General features: G+C 49.3%; 1 long non-coding RNA gene across 1 annotated transcript; it reads left to right on the forward strand.

Annotated features, from left to right (window-relative positions):
* The first annotated feature begins 1,667 nt into the window (after window positions 1-1,667).
* LOC122936077 lies at window positions 1,668-19,490 on the forward strand. The gene is made up of 3 exons (XR_006388877.1): window positions 1,668-1,760; window positions 19,238-19,332; window positions 19,412-19,490. It is a non-coding gene; the product is annotated as an uncharacterized LOC122936077 (long non-coding RNA).
* Window positions 19,491-19,847: the final 357 nt, after the last annotated feature.

A 19,847-nucleotide genomic window follows, 5' to 3' on the forward strand; every position in this document is an offset into this window, starting at 1 on the left:
CACTACACCGTCCCATCCTGCAGCAGCGCTAACACTACACCGTCCCATCCTGCAGGCAGCGCTAACACTACACCGTCCCATCCTGCAGCAGCGCTAACACTACACCGTCCCATCCTGCAGCAGCGCTAACACTACACCGTCCCATCCTGCAGCAGCGCTAACACTGCACCGTCCCATCCTGCAGCAGCGGTACCTGCACCGTCCCATCCTGCGCAGCTTAACACTGCACCGTCCCATCCTGCAGCAGCGCTAACACTGCACCGTCCCATCCTGCAGCAGCGCTAACACTACACCGTCCCATCCTGCAGCAGCGCTAACACTACAACCGTCCCATCCTGCAGCAGCGCTAACACTACACCGTCCCATCCTGCAGCAGCGCTAACACTACACCGTCCATCCTGCAGCAGCGCTAACACTACACCGTCCCATCCTGCAGCAGCGCTAACACTACAAACCGTCCCATCCTGCAGCAGCGGCTAACACTACACCGTCCCATCCTGCAGCAGCGCTAACACTACACCGTCCCATCCTGCAGCAGCGCTAACACTACACCGTCCCATCCTGCAGCAGCGCTAACACTACACCGTCCCATCCTGCAGCAGCGCTAACACTACACCGTCCCATCCTGCAGCAGCGCTAACACTACACCGTCCCATCCTGCAGCAGCGGTAACACTACACAGTCCCACAGAGTCCTACAACAAACCTGGGCTTTACTGTGATGGGTGCCACAGCACGGCGTCAGTGAGGCGTCCGATAATGTGTATGGTGACAAAAAGCCACCCTTCCGTGCCCCATCACATACAACCAGATACCCCCCCTCAGCATCCACACAGCTGCCCCATCACATACAACCAGATACCCCCCCTCAGCATCCACACAGCTGCCCCATCACATACAACCAGATACCCCCCCCCCCTTAGCATCCACACAGCTGCCCCATCACATACAACCAGATACCCCCCCCCCTCAGCATCCACACAGCTGCCCCATCACATACAACCAGATACCCCCCCCTCAGCATCCACACAGCTGCCCCATCACATACAACCAGATACCCCCCCCCTCAGCATACACACAGCTGCCCCATCACATACAACCAGATACCCCCCCCCCTCAGCATCCACACAGCTGCCCCATCACATACAACCAGATACCCCCCCCCTCAGCATACACACAGCTGCCCCATCACATACAACCAGATACCCCCCCCCCCTTAGCATACACACAGCTGCCCCATCACATACAACCAGATACCCCCTCTCAGCATCCACACAGCTGCCCCATCACATACAACCAGATACCCCCCCCCCCCCTCAGCATACACACAGCTGCCCCATCACATACAACCAGATACCCCCCCCCTTAGCATACACACAGCTGCCCCATCACATACAACCAGATACCCCCCCCCCCCTCAGCATACACACAGCTGCCCCATCACATACAACCAGATACCCCCCCCCCCTTAGCATCCACACAGCTGCCCCATCACATACAACCAGATACCCCCCCCCCCCTCAGCATCCACACAGCTGCCCCCATCACCCCATCAGTCGCTGCCGGCGTTTTCTGCTTCACCCCCCGCGCTGCGGACCCGTCACCCGAGCGCCATGATGCGTGTAAAGAGAGCGGCTCCGAGTCATCTGTTTCCGATCCACGTGATGTGATGACGTCAGCAGGTCCTTTCCGAATACAGCATTTAGCCTTTCCCCATGGAGAAGCTGCCCCCGGCCGCCATGATGGAGGCTCCCCTCCCAGGTAACAGGAGCTGTGGACGGGTCTGGTCAGGGCTGACACTGCTGGATGTGCGGGGAGGTTCCCGGCGGCTCCCTCTCGGCCATGTTGGTTCCGGGCACATCTCGGGCAGACCCCCCGGGTTATGCCTGGCACATATCAGTCCTCCCAGACTGCGGCAGACATGGCTCCCTGGGAGATGTGAGGGGGAGGCCGGGCGGCCATCATGGAGACAGAGCGCGGGGCCGGCAGACCTTAGAGGCTCCTGTGCGGCCCCGGCCTCCGTCCATGTCTGGAGCAGGTCAGCTGCGGCCTCCATCCAGGGGAGTAATGCGGCCTCTGTGGCCTCCTGGTCTGTCAGGGCGGTCACCACAGCCGGAGGGGCTGCTCTCCAATATGGCCGCCGTCCAGCCCCCCGGCATTGTATATAGGCTTCCCTACAGAGCTCAGGAGGGCGACATCAGGGTCTACACCAAACACAGCCCTGGAGTCGTATAGATGTCCACCTCCTTGTCCTCCCCCAGATTACACCCTGCAGGGATGGAGATGTCCTCACCCAGATTACACCCTGCAGGGATGGAGATGTCCTCCCCCAGATTACACCCTGCAGGGATGGAGATGTCCTCCCCCAGATTACACCCTGCAGGGATGGAAATGTCCTCACCCAGATTACACCCTGCAGGGATGTAGATGTCCTCACCCAGATTACACCCTGCAGGGATGGAGATGTCCTCACCCAGATTACATCCTGCAGGGATGGAGATGTCCTCCCCCAGATTACACCCTGCAGGGATGGAGATGTCCTCCCCCAGATTACACCCTGCAGGGATGGAGATGTCCTCACCCAGATTACACCCTGCAGGGATGGAGATGTCCTCACCCAGATTACACCCTGCAGGGATGGAGATGTCCTCACCCAGATTACACCCTGCAGGGATGGAGATGTCCTCACCCAGATTACACCCTGCAGGGATGGAGATGTCCTCCCCCAGATTACACCCTGCAGGGATGGAGATGTCCTCACCCAGATTACACCCTGCAGGGATGGAGATGTCCTCACCCAGATTACATCCTGCAGGGATGGAGATGTCCTCCCCCAGATTACACCCTGCAGGGATGGAGATGTCCTCCCCCAGATTACACCCTGCAGGGATGGAGATGTCCTCCCCCAGATTACACCCTGCAGGGATGGAGATGTCCTCCCCCAGATTACACCCCGCAGGGATGGAGATGTCCTCCCCCAGATTACACCCCGCAGGGATGGAGATGTCCTCCCCCAGATTACATCCTGCAGGGATGGAGATGTCCTCGCCCAGATTACACCCTGCAGGGATGGAGATGTCCTCCCCCAGATTACACCCTGCAGGGATGGAGATGTCCTCACCCAGATTACACCCTGCACTGATGTAGATGTCCTCACCCACATTACACCCGGCAGGGATGGAGATGTCCTCGCCCAGATTACACCCTGCAGGGATGGAGATGTCCTCGCCCAGATTACAGCCTGCAGGGATGGAGATGTCCTCGCCCAGATTACACCCTGCAGGGATGGAGATGTCCTCGCCCAGATTACACCCTGCAGGGATGGAGATGTCCTCGCTAGTGATGAGCGGCAGGTGCCATATTCGATTTCGGCGAAATTCGCGAATATTCGATAGAATATTCGTTTTATATTCGTCGAAATCGAATATTCGTCATCATGCTAGTTATTGCGAATAATATGCGATTAAAAAAATCGCATATGCGATTTTTTAAATTTTTTTTTTTTTTTTTTTTTTTTTTTTAAACTTAAAGGCTACTCTCCTATTGAAATCGCAAATGCGATTAATATAACACGAAATAATCGCATTTGCGATTTCAACGTAATTCTCAAATCCGACAGTACATTCTAGTATATGGAGACGTTCCCATGGTGATGGGGACGCTCCATGAGCATGGCATATAGCAGGGATCAGCAACCTTCGGCACTCCAGCTGTGGTGCAACTACAACTCCCAGCATGCACACCTCCATGGCTGTTCTCAGGACTCCCAAAGAAGTGAATGGAGCATGCTGGGAGTCGTAGTTTGACAACAGCTGGAGTGCCGGAGGTTGCTGATCCCTGGAATATAGCATTACTAAGTAAAAATCGCAAATGCGATTATTTCGTGTTATATTAATCGCATTTGCGATTTTTTTTTTTTTTTTTTTTTTTTTTTTTTTTACTATGGTTGGCTTCAATGGTAGAATTAGCGAATATGACGAATATATTCGTTATATTCCACAAAACGAATATACGAATGTATTCGTTATATTCCACAAAACGAAGATAACGAAGTATTCTGCATCTCAGTTATATCTACCTATTCATCAACTTCGCTAATTCTAGCAATCATATAGGACAGTTTACTATAAAGACAGATAAGTATAATTCGCTATGCGATTATATGACTGCTTTTTTTTTTATATAAATAGAATAATTATAATACCTGATAATTATTATAATCTATTTATATAAAAAAGCAAAGTCATATAATCGCATAGCGAATTATACTTAGCTGTCTCTATAGTAAACTGTCCTATATGATTGCTAGAATTAGCGAAGTTGATGAATAGGTAGATATAACTGAGATGCAGAATACTTCGTTATCTTCGTTTTGTGGAATATAACGAATATATTCGTCATATTCGCTAATTCTACCATTGAAGCCAACCATAGTAAAAAAAAAAAAAAAAAAAAAAAATCGCAAATGCGATTAATATAACACGAAATAATCGCATTTGCGATTTTTAACTTAGTAATGCTATATTCCATGCTCATGGGAACGTCTCCATATACTAGAATGTACTGTCGGATTTGAGAATTACGTTGAAATCGCAAATGCGATTATTTCGTGTTATATTAATCGCAATTGCGATTTCAACGTAATTTTCAAATCCGACAGTACATTCTAGTATATGGAGACGTTCCCATGGAGATGGGGACGCTCCATGAGCACGGAAGGCGGCAGAAGCGGCAACGGGCACTGACTGGAGCAGCCAGGAAGCCAGGAATCCAAAGGATAGGTAAGAACAACTTTAGGGAAGTGGGAAAGAAAAAAATATAACAATTAAAAAAAAAACAAAAAAAAAACGAATATTCGAAATTGCGAATTTATAGCACTATATTCGAAATATTCGCGAATTAGCGAAGTGCCGATATTCGCGAAAAAAATTCGCGATTCGAATATTCGCGCTCAACACTAGTCCTCGCCCAGATTACACCCTGCAGGGATGGAGATGTCCTCGCCCAGATTACACCCTGCAAGGATGGAGATGTCCTCCCCCAGATTACACCCTGCAGGGATGTAGATGTCCTCGCCCAGATTACACCCTGCAGGGATGGAGATGTCCTCGCCCAGATTACACCCTGCAGGGATGGAGATGTCCTCCCCCAGATTACACCCTGCAGGAATGGAGATGTCCTCCCCCAGATTACACCCTGCAGGAATGGAGATGTCCTCCCCCAGATTACACCCCGCAGGGATGGAGATGTCCTCCCCCAGATTACACCCTGCAGGGATGGAGATGTCCTCCCCCAGATTACATCCTGCAGGGATGGAGATGTCCTCGCCCAGATTACACCCTGCAGGGATGGAGATGTCCTCCCCCAGATTACACCCTGCAGGAATGGAGATGTCCTCCCCCAGATTACACCCCGCAGGGATGGAGATGTCCTCCCCCAGATTACACCCCGCAGGGATGGAGATGTCCTCCCCCAGATTACACCCTGCAGGGATGGAGATGTCCTCCCCCAGATTACATCCTGCAGGGATGGAGATGTCCTCGCCCAGATTACACCCTGCAGGGATGGAGATGTCCTCGCCCAGATTACACCCTGCAGGGATGGAGATGTCCTCGCCCAGATTACAGCCTGCAGGGATGGAGATGTCCTCGCCCAGATTACACCCTGCAGGGATGGAGATGTCCTCGCCCAGATTACACCCTGCAGGGATGGAGATGTCCTCGCCCAGATTACACCCTGCAGGGATGGAGATGTCCTCGCCCAGATTACACCCTGCAAGGATGGAGATGTCCTCCCCAGATTACACCCTGCAGGGATGTAGATGTCCTCGCCCAGATTACACCCTGCAGGGATGGAGATGTCCTCGCCCAGATTACACCCTGCAGGGATGGAGATGTCCTCCCCCAGATTACACCCTGCAGGGATGGAGATGTCCTCCCCCAGATTACACCCTGCAGGGATGGAGATGTCCTCCCCCAGATTACACCCTGCAGCGATGTAGATGTCCTCGCCCAGATTACACCCTGCAGGGATGGAGATGTCCTCCCCAGATTACACCCTGCAGGGATGGAGATGTCCTCCCCCAGATTACACCCTGCAGGGATGGAGATGTCCTCGCCCAGATTACACCCTGCAGGGATGGAGATGTCCTCGCCCAGATTACACCCTGCAGGGATGGAGATGTCCTCGCCCAGATTACACCCTGCAGGGATGGAGATGTCCTCGCCCAGATTACACCCTGCAAGGATGGAGATGTCCTCCCCCAGATTACACCCTGCAGGGATGTAGATGTCCTCGCCCAGATTACACCCTGCAGGGATGGAGATGTCCTCGCCCAGATTACACCCTGCAGGGATGGAGATGTCCTCCCCCAGATTACACCCTGCAGGGATGGAGATGTCCTCCCCCAGATTACACCCTGCAGGGATGGAGATGTCCTCCCCCAGATTACACCCTGCAGCGATGTAGATGTCCTCGCCCAGATTACACCCTGCAGGGATGGAGATGTCCTCCCCCAGATTACACCCTGCAGGGATGGAGATGTCCTCGCCCAGATTACACCCTGCAGGGATGGAGATGTCCTCGCCCAGATTACACCCTGCAGGGATGGAGATGTCCTCGCCCAGATTACACCCTGCTGGGATGTAGATGTCCTCCCCCAGATTACACCCTGCAGGGATGGAGATGTCCTCACCCAGATTACACCCTGCAGGGATGGAGATTTCCTCACCCAGATTACATCCTGCAGGGATGGAGATGTCCTCACCCAGATTACATCCTGCAGGGATGGAGATGTCCTCACCCAGATTACATCCTGCATGGATGGAGATGTCCTCACCCAGATTACACCCTGCAGCGATGTAGATGTCCACCATCTAGGACCATCTACAGAACATTCAGTATAAGGATCAGTGGGACAGACATAGGTGATACTGTGTTAACCCTTCGATGTCTGACAACCATGTACATATATCATCACAAACTGCTCCTCCTCATCGGTGGTCTCTCGATGCCCCCCTTTATCAATGTCATTTCCTATCCCCCCCCTTTCTGACCCCACGGACAACAGCAGAGCTGGTTCACAGCATCACAGGATTGGGGGTTGTAATAAGTCACTGGAGAGGTGTCTGGGCTGGAAGGTCTATGAGAGGACCTCCGAGGACTATGTCCTCCATCTTCTTGATGAGTTCAGCTACAGCTGCTGTACACAGAGGATCCCAGCAGTATCCCGGGGGCTTCTGTTTACCCCTGTGCCCGAATCTGTATTTCCTCACGCTTCATGGTAACGAATCGTATTCTTTCCTAAAATGGTGACTACACGTGTGAGGACACGGAGCAAGGAACTCTGGGAAGGCGGGATCACCCACAATGCCATGCGTGCAGCCAATCAGCAGCCAGCCCTGTGATGTCACAGCCCTATAAATACGGCAGCCATCTTGGATTCTGCCCGTTTCCAGTGCACTTAGTGCAGGGAGAGACGTCGGCAGGCGCTAGGGACAGTGCGAGGAAAGACTTCAGGGAAAGAGTCTTCAAGGTGCAGGGAGAGGACAGGGAGGGATCATTCCGCAGCGTTTCTGTAGAACAGGGTTCAGTCGGGAGGTTACAGCCTGGGGAACAGGCACAATCCTATTACATCTCGCTGCACGGACTGCGGAGCCAGATTGCAGTTATTCTGCCGCTTTCCGGTTTGCGCTGTATGATACAGCAGTAATTTGCCTGTGATCGGGGTGCAGGCGCTGTGATACCGCCACATTAGGGACTATACCTACCTCCTATTGGCCGTCCTGCGGGGATTTACATTATTTTACTTTTCTGGGGTTTATTAATAGGGGGAAAAAAGAAAGTATATGTGATAATTGCCGTTCAGCGGTGAAGTTACGTTGTACTACAGCCATTTACCGGGTGTATTAACTAGGGATCGACCGATATTGATTTTTTAGGGCCGATACCGATAATTTGTGAGCTTTCAGGCCGATAGCCGATAATTTATACCGATATTCTGGGAATTTTTGAAAAAAAAAAAAAAATTCCCACAAATCTGCTGAAAATTAATGTTTATTGTTAATGTGTATTGTTTTTTTTTGTAAATCTTTCTTTTTCATTTATATTTAATATTTTGGTGTTTTTATTTTTGTAAAATTTTTTATTTTTTTTTTAACTAACTTTTAGCCCCCTTAGGGACTAGAACCCTTGTCCTATTCACCCTGATAGATCTCTATCGGGGTGAATAGGAGCTCACACTGTCCCTGCTGCTCTGTGCTTTGTGCACACAGCAGCATGGAGCTTACCATGGCAACCATGGATGGCTTCAGTAGCGTCCTGGCTGCCATGGTAACCGATCGGAGCCCCAGCATTACACTGCTGGGGCTCCGATCGGAGGAGCAGGGGAGGAGGGGATCCTGTGGGGGGGCGCACTGCGACTGGGGTGGGGGGCCCTATGCGCCACCACTGCTTAATACTGGGGGGGAGGGGGGGCGCACTGCGCCACCAATGCTTAATACTGGGGGGGGGGTGAGGGGGGGCGCACTGCGCCACCAATGTCTAATACTGGGGGGCTTGGGGGGGCGCACTGCGCCACCAATGAAGCTTAATCTCACATTTATTCATATACAGGAGGCGGGAGCTGCAGGATCACATAGCCGGCTCCCGACCTCTATGAGCAGTAGCTGCGATCCGCGGCACCTGAGGAGTTAACTACCGCGGATCGCAGCTACCGCTCATAGAGGTCGGGAGCCGGCTATGTGATCCTGCAGCTCCCGCCTCCTGTATATGAATAAATGAGAGATTAAGCTTCATTGGTGGAGCAGTGGCCATAGCTCCTCCCCTCCTCTTGTCCCCTGTCCTTTCATTGGCTGGAGCGGCAGCAGCAGCACAGGGGGAGGAGACACTGCTCCTTCTCCCCTGTGCTTCTAAGGGGAACACGGAGAGCGCTGACAGCAGCGCGATCTGTGTTCCCCATACGCTATCGGAATATCGGCAAAATAAATGCCGATACCGATAGAGTTCAAAATCCTGAATATCGGCCGATAATATCAGTAAGTCCGATAATCGGTCGATCCCTAGTATTAACCCTTTCGGTACTGGGCCACGTTTTACCTTAAAGAGGACCTTTCATGGGTCCAGACATTATGAAATAAGTAGCGGGTTATGTAGGGCATAGAGCAGGGATCTACGAGCGCTTCTGGGCGCCACTCCGTTCACCCGCTGTGCCCCCCTGCAGCACTCCTGGTATGCTAATGAGTACCATCGGAACAGGAGGAGGGGACGGCAGGGTTTTTCATTGGGCGTCTCCTTCTCCCTGGCTGTGACGCTCTGCGCTGTGATTGGACCACGGCACACAGCGCTCCGGTGTGAGCGCGAGCTGGAAACTTTAACCTCTTCAGGTACGCCCTGTGTATTTCTGATCACTGCCGCGCAGCGGGCAGTGATCGGAAGCCGGTGCCTGCTCAAATCATTGAGCAGGCACCTCGGCTAAATGCCCGGGGGGGTCCCGTGACCCCCCCGTGTCGGCGATCGCTGCAAACCGCATGTCAATTCAGACCTGCGGTTTGCAGATTTTACCTTATCCGGCGGTTGGGGGCTGCGGTGCCATCGGGTCCCTATGCGGCTGTAGGGGGGACCCGATGGAATGGAAGGCAGCGCGATGTCTAAGGAAGGCATCGCGCTGCCTTCCGGTGACGAGCCGGTGAGATCCAGCCCCCTGAATCTGTATGAGTAATACACACAGTATTACTCATACAGCCAATGCATTCCAATACAGAAGTATTGGAATGCATTGTAAAGGATTAGACCCCCAAAAGTTCAAGTCCCAAAGTGGGACAAAAAAATTAAGTATTCCCCCCAAATACATTAAGTTTCAAGTAAAAATAAACAAAAACGTCATTTTCCCCAAATAAAGTTAAAAAATGTTGTAAAAAATAGGCTGGGGGGGGGGGAGTGTACATATTAGGTATTGCCGCGTCCGTATGAACCGGCTCTATAAAAATATCACATGACCTAACCCCTCAGATGAACACCGTAAAAAATTTAAAATAAAAACTGTGCTAAATAAACTATTTTTTGTCACCTTACATCACAAAAAGTACAACAGCCAGCGATCAAAAAGGTGTTTGCCCACCAAAATAGTACCAATCTAACCGTCACCTCATCCCGCAAAAATCATACACTACCTAAGGTAATCGCCCAAAAACTGAAAAAATTATGGCTCTCAGACTATGGAGACACTAAAACATGACTTTTTTTGCTTCAAAAACGAAATCATTGTGTAAAACTTACATAAATAAAAAAAGTATACATATTAGGTATCGCCGCGTCCGTGACAACCGGCTCTATAAAAATACCACATGATCTAACCTGTCAGATGAATGTTGTAAATAACAAAAAATAAACGGTGCCAAAACAGCTATTTCTTGTTATCTTGCCTCACAAAAAGTGTAACATAGAGCAACCAAAAATCATATGTACCCTAAACTAGTACCAACAATACTGCCACCCTATCCCGTAGTTTCTAAAATGGGGTCACTTTTATGGAGTTTCTACTCTAGGGGTGCATCAGGGGGCTTCAAATGGGACATGGTGTAAAAAAAAAACAGTCCAGCAAAATCTGCCTTGCAAAAACCATATGGCGTTCCTTTTCTTCTGCGCCCTGCCGTGTGCCCGTACAGCGGTTTACGACCACATATGGGGTGTTTCTGTAAACTACAGAATCAGGGCCATAAATAATGAGTTTGGTTTGGCTGTTAACCCTTGCTTTGTAACGGGAAAAAATTATTAAAATGGAAAATCTGCCAAAAAAGTGAAATTTTTAAAATTGTATCTCTATTTTCCATTAATTCTTGTGGAACACCTAAAGGGTTAACAAAGTTTGTAAAATCTGTTTTGAATACCTTGAGGGGTTTAGTTTCTAGAATGGGGTCATTTTTGGGTGGTTTCTATTATGTAAGCCTCGCAAAGTGACTTCAGACCTTAAAATGGTCCCTTAAAATTGGGTTTTTGAAAAATTTCAAGATTTGCTTCTAAACTTCTAAGCCTTGTAACATCCCTAAAAAATAAAATATAATTCCCAAAATGATCCAAACATGAAGTAGACATATGGGGAATGTAAAGTAATAACTATTTTTGGAGGTATTACTGTGTATTATAGAAGTAGAGAAATTTAAACTTGTAAATGTGCAATTCTTTACAAATTTTTGCTAAATTTGGTATTTTTTTTATAAATAAAAATGAATTTTTTTTTACTTCATTTTACCAGTGTCATGAAGTTCAATATGTGACGAAAAAACAATCTCAGAACGGCCTGGGTAAGTCAAAGCGTTTTAAAGTTATCAGCACTTAAAGTGACACTGGTCAGATTTGCAAAAAATGGCCTGGTCCTTAAGGTGAAATAGGGCTGAGTCCTTAAGGGGTTAAACTTGAGCCGCGCTACCGGCCGGGGCGAGGTGATAAAACATGGATAGGGCTTCTCTCCTCATCAGACATGTGCAAGCGCGAAGGGAGGACAGAGACGTCCAGGACAGGGAAATAAATATACACGGTCTCGGACAGCACTGCCCACGCACATTGCTTTTCTCCGTTTATTTTGTCCGTTGTGTTTCCGTTCCGTACTTCTGCTAAAAATCTCCGTTTGGTTTCCATCCGCGATCCGTGTTTTGTGGATCGGAAACAGGAACTTATTCATCATATTTGGACACCAAACACATGCGCAAAATAGTCTGGGCCTAGCATTTCTACAGTATGGATCCGAAAAATACGGCAGACGTAAGTGTGTTCTATATGCATTCCGTATTTTTTGCAGACGCATTGACTTGGAGACACGGAACGTTATTTGCGGACAATAATAGGACAAGTTCTATCTTTTAGCGGAACGGAAATGGAATAACGGAAAGAAAATGCGTTTGTGTGCATGAGGCCTAAGACAGATAGTGATACCTCATAAAATAGTTATCAGTCGCCGTTCCCCGGACGTCTGCTTTATGTTTGGATCATTTTGTAAACGTCATTTTATTTTTTAGGACATTAGAAGTTTAGAAGCAATTTTTCACATTTTCTACAAAATTTCCCAAACTATTTTCTCAAGCTCCAGTTCAGTTACAAAGTGATTTTGAGGCGCTAACGTAAACACAAACGCAGTTAACCACAAGAATTTAAGGGAAATAGATGTGAAATTTAAAAAATTCACTTTTTTGGTAGATTTTTTTTATGTTAATACATTTTTTCCTTGTAACACAGCAAGGGTTAACAGCCAAGTAAACCTCAATATACATTACTCTGATTCTGCAGTTTACAGAAATACCCGTATGTGGCGGTAACCTGCTCTATGGGCACGTGGCCGTGGTCTGAAGGGAAGGAGCGCCGTATGGGTTTTGGAGGCAGATTTCGCTAGAAGAGATCCTGACCTACCCTACAGGGGAAACCTCCAACAAGTGACCCCATTTAGTAAATTACACCCCTTAAAGAACATACAGGTCCTTCTCAAAAAATCAGCATATTGTGATAAAGTTGATTATTTTCTGTAATGTGCTGATAAACATTAGACTTTCATATATTTTAGATTCATTACACACAACTGAAGGAGTTCAAGCCTTTTATTGTTTTAATATTGATGATTTTGGCTACAGCTCATGAAAACCCCAAATTCTAAAAAAAATTGCATATTTCATCCGACCAATAAAAGAAAAGTGTTTTTAAAACAAAAAAAGTCAACCTTCAAATAATTATGTTCAGTTCTGCACTCAATACTTGGTCGGGAATCCTTTTGCAGAAATGACTGCTTCAATGTGGCGTGGCATGGAGGCAATCAGCCTGTGGCACTGCTGAGGTGTTATGGAGGCCCAGGAGGCTTCAATGCGGCGTGGCATGGAGGCCATCAGCCTGTGGCACTGCTGAGGTGTTATGGAGGCCCAGGATGCTTCAATGCGGCGTGGCATGGAGGCCATCAGCCTGTGGCACTGCTGAGGTGTTATGGAGGCCCAGGATGCTTCAATGTGGCGTGGCATGGAGGCAATCAGCCTGTGGCACTGCTGAGGTGTTATGGAGGCCCAGGATGCTTCACTGCGGCGTGGCATGGAGGCAATCAGCCTGTGGCACTGCTGAGGTGTTATGGAGGCCCAGGATGCCTCACTGTGGCGTGGCATGGAGGCAATCAGCCTGTGGCACTGCTGAGGTGTTATGGAGGCCCAGGAGGCTTCAATGCGGCGTGGCATGGAGGCAATCAGCCTGTGGCACTGCAGAGGTGTTATGGAGGCCCAGGATGCTTCACTGCGGCGTGGCATGGAGGCAATCAGCCTGTGGCACTGCGGAGGTGTTATGAAGGCCCAGGATGCTTCACTGCGGCGTGGCATGGAGGCAATCAGCCTGTGGCACTGCGGAGGTGTTATGAAGGCCCAGGATGCTTCACTGCGGCGTGGCATGGAGGCAATCAGCCTGTGGCAATTTTTTTTAGAAGGACCTGTATTATGGGTGGGTTCACATCTGCTCGTTTTTGCGGGATACGGTGACTGTTTGATTGGTACCATTTTAGGTTACATAAGACTTTTTGACCACTTGGTATTAAACGTTTTGTGAGGCAGGGTGACCAGAAAATTGCTTTTTTTTTTTTTTTTTTTTTTTTTTTTTTTTTTTTATACGATGTTCCCCTGACGGGGAGGGTCATGTGATAGCCGGTCGATACATATGTGGCAACAACTAATGTGTCTTCTTTTTTTCCCCTATTTAAAAAAAAATTGTATTATAATTTTTTTTATTATAGGAAACCGTTTTTTTTATTTATTTTTTTACTTTTTATACCACTCTGGGTTTTTAAACTTTTGGGGGTCTGATCCCCTGTAGAATACTTCTGTATTGTAATGCATTGGCTGTAAGTGTATTACCAGTGTAATACCGGGGGCTGGATCTAATAATAACGGATGGCATCGGGCTGCCGTCCAAGCCAAGGGGTCTTTCTCGCTATAATTAGTGTATGTATCACACTTTCGTAATAGGGTGTGTTTTTAGATTTCTTGATGCACTCTGTACCTTCTGATCAGTACCAGTATCATTAGGGTTGTATACATAGTTCATCCCTTTGTTGTGTATGTCCGTTCGGTAGTCTACCACCAGGCCAGTACCCTAGCCGTCGTCATTTTCCGAGGATTTAGTAGGAGGTGCTAGCCGAGGTTCGAGGACGGACAGGGAGTCCCCACCATTAGGGGCTGTCCCTGGGCTAAGGTGTAGATTAGGGTGTAAGTTTAGGGATATTCTTTCCCCCCCACCATTAAGTGGCTAGCCTTAGACGGTGGTATTCCTTCCGGAGTGATTGATGTTTGTCCATCATTTATGTAAAGTTATCAATAAATATAATTCTCTGTAAGGGTTAATATTTCTGCTGGAATTAGTACATCGGGTCCCTATCACAGCAGCACGGGGACCCCCTGTGCCTGGCAGGATACCGCATGTGCCGCAGTCAGCGCAGACCGCGGCAGTGCAAGGATTAATGTTTTCACCGATGCCGGCGCATATTACAGGGGGCCAGTTATCTGTGAGTGCCGGACCCCTGCAGCTTATTGGGCGGGCACAGCTCCTGCGCCCACTGATCAGAGCGCCTGATACCGGCACCGTACATGTTCGACGCTGCTATGCTATGGGTTGAAAGTAAATATATGTACGTCCCAATAACCGTTCTGCGGTGAATTGTGATACATTTTTTATGGGGGGGTTTTAATCAGAAAAAAATATGTCTTAATAGTTGTTCAGCGGTGAAGTAACATTGTACTACAGCCTTTTTTGGGGGTATTAATTTAAGGGAAGGGGCAGTGGCCAAAATGTTTGTCGCAGGAAGCTGAAGGTGGGGGGGGGGTGGCAGCAGGAGTCGCAGCGAGAGGCCTGAGCTCCCGCTGTCATCTAGCGGTCGTGTCTTGACCAGCAACCCAGCGATACTTGAATGATTGATCTGGAGGAGACATCCGCCGCGTCCTCCGGTAGGCGGGCAAGCAGTGTTGATGAGAGTGGCGTGGGAGCTGATGTTGTGAGCGACTAGGCTCCTGGCCCTGAGACCGTTGAGGGGAACATCAGTGACGTGCAGACAGTAGCGGATGATGATGATGAAGCCACTTAGGATCCGGGTAAGGAAGGGGCTTCATCATTATCAGGAGAAGAGTGTGGCAGCTTGCGGGAGCGAGCGGCTGAGCCAGCAGGGTGGCAGCAGTGGGAGGTCAGGAGCCAAACGTGCCCGGGGTAGACCACCTGCCTCACAGGAGCCTAGCGGCCTGAAAGGTAGCGGTGCAGGGGTTCATTGAGATAGCAGGCAGTCAGTGCGGAGTGTTGGGGGGAAAAAATGCCATACTCGGCAGTGTGGCAATTTTTTGTTAGGCCGCTGGAGAAGGTGAACATGGCCATTTGCCAAATTTGTGGGCAGAAGGTTAAGTGTGCCAATGTTGGCTCCACAGCCCTGCGTCAACACATGCAGCAGCACCATAAAGTGGCCTGGGAGAAATGGCCGGATGCATGCTCACTTGCTTGCGTAGTGACAGCTGAATTGTCACCATTCGGCAGAGGATGACTTCTGGCTCTCCACCATGTTAGGCCCTCACTACCGGTCGAAATTGGGGGCCTTTTTACAGCCACTGAGAGGAAGGACAAACTGGACTACTATAGAGACATCCTATGTAGTCAGTTGGCTGCTGCCTATCTGCGCCATTGCCCATCCTCATGCAGGTCTGCCCTGACCTTTGTGAAGATGAATCAGGCGTGGATCAGCCAGTGCCTGATGCATCAGACTAGATCATCCATGGTGCCACACCAACACTTTGACAAGAGACCTGTTTCTTCTAGCTACCTTCTTCAACTACTATTCTGATGCTGCCACCCGCCTGATGCCACACCTGCTGCCAGGTGCTCTTACTGCCAGCCACCATCTTCAGCTGGTATTGCCCCCCACCTCCCCACTATGTCACTGGGCCACTCTGTGGTCTCCTCATGCTGCTGACACCTCTCCACTCTGTGGTCTCCTCATGCTGCTGACACCTCACCACTATATCATAAGGTCACTCTGTGGACTTCTCCTGTGGTTCCCACCCTCCCCACTTCATGACTGGTCCACTATTTTGCCTTTCGGCCTGGCTGACATCATCATTTATTTGACCCTTCTTCTGATCTGTCAGAAAATCGGAAAAATGAGACGCACAACGGATCCTGTCTGTGTAGCAGCTGTAAGGCCTGTATGTTCCCATCAGAATTAGCTTATGATTTGGTAGCCAAAAGCAGGAGCTGGTACACAACACAGAAGACGTATAAGGGGTTAATAGAACAGGTTCTGTAGACATCTTTGTGGAATCAGCTGACGACGGTGTAAAAGGAGTGCGCTTCTTCTTGGCGCTAACATCGACCTGTAAGGCTGAGGTCACACTGGAGTTATTTGGTCAGTTTTGGCCCCGTGACTGCCCCAATAAGTGAGGTGTGCAGTGATTCTAAGAGCGACGCTTGTCATCTGCATGTCATACGGACTCACAGTATTATCTCACTACCACAGCAGACTCCCTATGTGTGTTACTGCAAGGTACAGTGTTCTACACCGCTATACAGGCACAGTGTTCTACACCGCTATACAGGCACAGTGTTCTACACCACTATACAGGCACAGTGCTCTACACCGCTATACAGGCACAGTGTTCTACACCCCTATAGAGGTACAGCGTTCTACACCCCTTTAGAGGCACAGCGTTCTACACCCCTATACAGGCTCTCTGCAGCCAGGAAATAGACGTTTTTTAACGCAATTCGCCACAAATAAATTTGGATCGAATCAAATCTTTTCGTAAAATTCGGCGAACCGACCAAATCAAATTATTGAGAAATTCACTCATCTCTAAAAGGGACCATTGTACCAGAGGCATTACGTATCCAGAGGGGACAATACTGTACGAGGCCTAAAAAGGCACATAATGACTTTGTCTATGGCAGGGCTGGCCAACCTGCGGCTCTCCAGGTGGTGTAAAACTACAATTCCCATCATGCCCTGCTGTAGGCTGAAAGTTGTAGACAGTCTGGGCATGCTGGGAGTTGTAGTTTTACAGCAGATGGAGAGTCGCAGGTTGGCCATCTCTGGGCTATGGCATCAAGTCTACCTAGGGTGCTCTCACGGTGGCGAGTCCACAGTCTCGGTGCTCTCACAGTGGCGAGCCCACGTAACACAAAGGGTTGCCCACTGTGGTTGTTGAATTTCAGTAGTCCCATGGGAGGTAGTGTCACGGGTGGTGTTGCAGAAAGCTGGAACTTATAAATAAGCATCCGATTGGCTTGATCCCAAACTAAGGAGCATATGGGTGAGCCCTATAAAACCCCTGGAGCTCTCCCTGACTGCTATGCCCATGCAAAGGTCTTTTTGGTAGACGATTGTATGCCCACATACCTAATACTATGTGACACCTGAAAACCCTATAATAGTGAGGGGACACGACCACCGGCTCCCTGCACTTAATACGGACGGAGTCAGGGTCACCTAGAATCAAGCCAGCAAGGAAACACAAAGGATACAGACTTATCTGAGGAATCAGCAATAGCAGCTTCCGGCAGTGAACAACTCATCCATGAAGTAGTATAAACCGCAAAGTGAGGCAGTATGGGAGGGAATATAATGGGAGACAATTAGAGTAAATAGGTGACAGCTGGGTGAAGGAAAGGAGATGACAAAGTGAAACCAAAACAAAGAACGTCATGCAAGAGGTAGAGAAGAACGTTTAACAGACCTTCTCACAGAACTGGCGGTGACAGATAGTCCTGGTCAGGTAAAATAATTCTGTTGACCTTCCTGGTTTCTAACACCATGGACTGTAGATGGAAGCCCTCTTCTCTGGAATTTGTACTTCAAAGGGCCTCAAGTCTGTCACTGATAGAAAGAAAGACACAGATACAATGTCTCCAGGTGTGTTTTATATGTCTATATAGGGGTCTACTGCCCCAGTACTATACCAGTATGAACTGGTCTTCCCCAGTAGTATGAACTGGTCTTCCCCAGTAGTATGAACTGGTCTTCCCCAGTAGTATGAACTGGTCTTCCCCAGTAGTATGAACTGGTCTTCCCCAGTAGTATGAACTGGTCTTCCCCAGTAATATGAACTGGTCTTCCCCAGTAGTATGAACTGGTCTTCCCCAGTAGTATGAACTGGTCTTCCCCAGTAGTATGAACTGGTCTTCCCCAGTAGTATGAACTGGTCTTCCCCAGTAGTATGAACTGGTCTTCCCCAGGAATATGAACTGGTCTTCCCCAGTAATATGAACTGGTCTTCCCCAGTATGAACCATCCTATGGACACAGTTTATGAACTCTAAATGACCCTACAATAAGGGAGATGAAGGGGTATGTGTGAGACATATGGGAAATGCAGAAGTCATCTTTATCAAGGATGTCAGTCCTGTTATCGGGGCACTCACGTGCCTCTATGGGGGTTCAGTCCTGATATTAGGGAGCGCTCTCGTCCCTCTATGGGGGTTCAGTCCTGATATGTGGGGTGCTCTTGTCCCTCTATGGGGGTTCTGCTCTGATTTCGGAGGTGCTCTCCTTCCTCTATGGGGGTTCAGCCCTGATATCCGGGGCGCTCTTGTACCTCTAGGGGGGTTCAGCCCTGAAATCAGGGAAGCTCTCGTCCCTCTAGGGGGGTTGAGCCCTAATATCGGGGGTGGGTGCGCTCTCGTCCCTCTATGGGGGTTCAGACCTGATAATTCGGAGGGGGTGCTCTTGTAAATCTGTGGAGGTTCTGCCTGGATATCGGGGTGTGCTATCGTTCCTCTATGGGGGTGATACTTTGGCAGGATTTTTCGGTCTCTTCATTACTATGGGGGTTCAGCCCTGATATCGGAGGGCGCTCTCGTCCGTCTATGGGGGTTCAATCCTGATTATCGGGGGGCGCTCTCGTCCCTCTATGGGGGTCACACTTTCTGAGGATTATTTTTTTTTCCATTAGAATCAGAAAACTGAAGGGTCAGAAATTCTCCTGGAAACTATAAAATGCCCGGTGAATCTGCGGCTCATAAACTGCTGCCGGCTGCCCATAGACTTCCAGGCTGCTGACTGCCACACCCCAGTCATCCGGACACTCAGAGGGCAGCGGGGGGAACTCCAACCTAATCCAACTGCAGGTTCCTGCTCTCCTCTGCCGCATTTCAGGATCCACAAGAGGATTTACAAAGATGGCGGCTGACAGCAGAGTTCCTCCTCTTGTTTGTGATGCTCAGTATTGTATTCAGTCTGTGTGTTATCTCTTATAGGTTCTGATTCCAGGAGGAGAAGTCCCCCCAAGAGGTGTCCCCATTCTATGTATTCCCAGGACTGTCCAGAGGAGAAGCTCCCAGAGAACCATCAGGTAGATGGAGCTGAAGTCTCCCCAGAATCTGACCAGAAAGGGACTGAACCAAAGATCATTTTACATTTCTCTTCTTCAGGATGAAAATCTGATGGATATTAAGGCTGAGGTTAAAGATGAAGCAGAAGAGGAGACGGATTTATGGGGCGATCAGCAGGGTAAGGAGGGGGCTGTCATGGGTCATCTGGATACTACTCCCATCATCTCATCATCACATGTAGTGATCTCTCCTGCCCCTGTATGTTTCCTACAGATGGACTCGTAGAAGGAAATCCCCCCGAGAGATGTCCCCGTCCTCTGTATTCCCAGGACTGTCCAGAGGAGAAGCTCCCAGAGAGCCATCAGGTAGATGGCGCTGAACCCTATACACATCTATATAGGAGGGCTCCTGCAGTCATATAGGGGTCATAGATGGTGGGGGTCTCTTATGTGGATCTGTTAGATTTCCCACCTGTCTGCTGTATTGTCCTGAATTGTTACAGATGACAAATCAGGGGGAAGATGTGACTGATATT

The sequence above is a fragment of the Bufo gargarizans genome, chromosome 4 (genome assembly GCF_014858855.1).
Source record: "Bufo gargarizans isolate SCDJY-AF-19 chromosome 4, ASM1485885v1, whole genome shotgun sequence".
In the NCBI taxonomy this organism is placed as follows: domain Eukaryota; kingdom Metazoa; phylum Chordata; class Amphibia; order Anura; family Bufonidae; genus Bufo; species Bufo gargarizans.